This window comes from Leptonychotes weddellii, chromosome 1 (genome assembly GCF_054177405.1).
Source record: "Leptonychotes weddellii isolate Sample4059 chromosome 1, ASM5417740v2, whole genome shotgun sequence".
NCBI classification, from domain to species: domain Eukaryota; kingdom Metazoa; phylum Chordata; class Mammalia; order Carnivora; family Phocidae; genus Leptonychotes; species Leptonychotes weddellii.
The window spans coordinates 17052771-17053758 of record NC_138369.1 but is presented as its reverse complement, the minus strand read 5'-3'; positions in this window follow the sequence as shown (position 1 = coordinate 17053758).

Here is a 988-nt window from a genome sequence, read left to right as displayed (position 1 = left end):
GTGCCTCCTCTTGGAGTTGTACCTGCCTTTATTACCAGTTTTCATCTGAATCCCCAGAGGACTGGGATGATTCTGCTTATGTTTCTTGGTCAAGAATCGCTTGATCTTGAAAGTCTTGTGAGAAGACATGGCAAGGAACAGTCAACTGCACATACCACAACTGTGGAGAAAAGAAGAGAAGATTCCATATGGATTTTAGAATGGATTTTTTTCTGTTTTTTCTGAAAAAAAGAAGTTTTTGGAATTTTGATCAGGATCGCATTGAATCTGTAGATTATCTTGGGTAGTACTGACAACTTTACAATATTAAGTCTTCTAATCCATGAATGTGGCATGTGTTTCCATCTATTTTTGTCCTCTTTAATTATTTTCAGCAATGTTTTGTAGTTTTAATTGAACTCTTGTCTTTCATTTTCTTGGTTACGTTTGTTCCTATTTTTTTCTTTTTTATGTTACTGCAAATGAATTTTTTTATAATTTCCTTTTCAGATTGTTCATTGTTAGTGTATAGGAATACAACTCATTTTTATCATTGACTTTGCATCCTGCTACTTTGCTGAATTCATTTATTAGTTATAACAGTTATTTAGTGGAATCTTTAAGGTTTTCTACCTATAAGATCCTATCATCTATGAATTGAGATAATTTTATGTTTTCCTTTACAATTTGGATGCCTTTTATTTCTCTTTCTTGCCCAATTGCACTGGCTAACACTATGTTGAAATAGAGGTGGTGAAAATAGGGCGCCTGGGTGGCTCAGTTGGTTAAGCCACTGCCTTCGGCTCAGGTCATGATCCTGGAGTCCCGGGATCAAGTCCCGCATTGGGCTCCCTGCTCGGCAGGGAGTCTGCTTCTCCCTCTGACCCTCCCCCCTCTCGTGTTCTCTCTCTCATTCTGTCTCAAATAAATAAATAAAATCTAAAAAAAAAAAAATCAAATAAAACCTTAAAAAATAATAATAAAATGTCTAAAATCCTTGTGCCTTTAT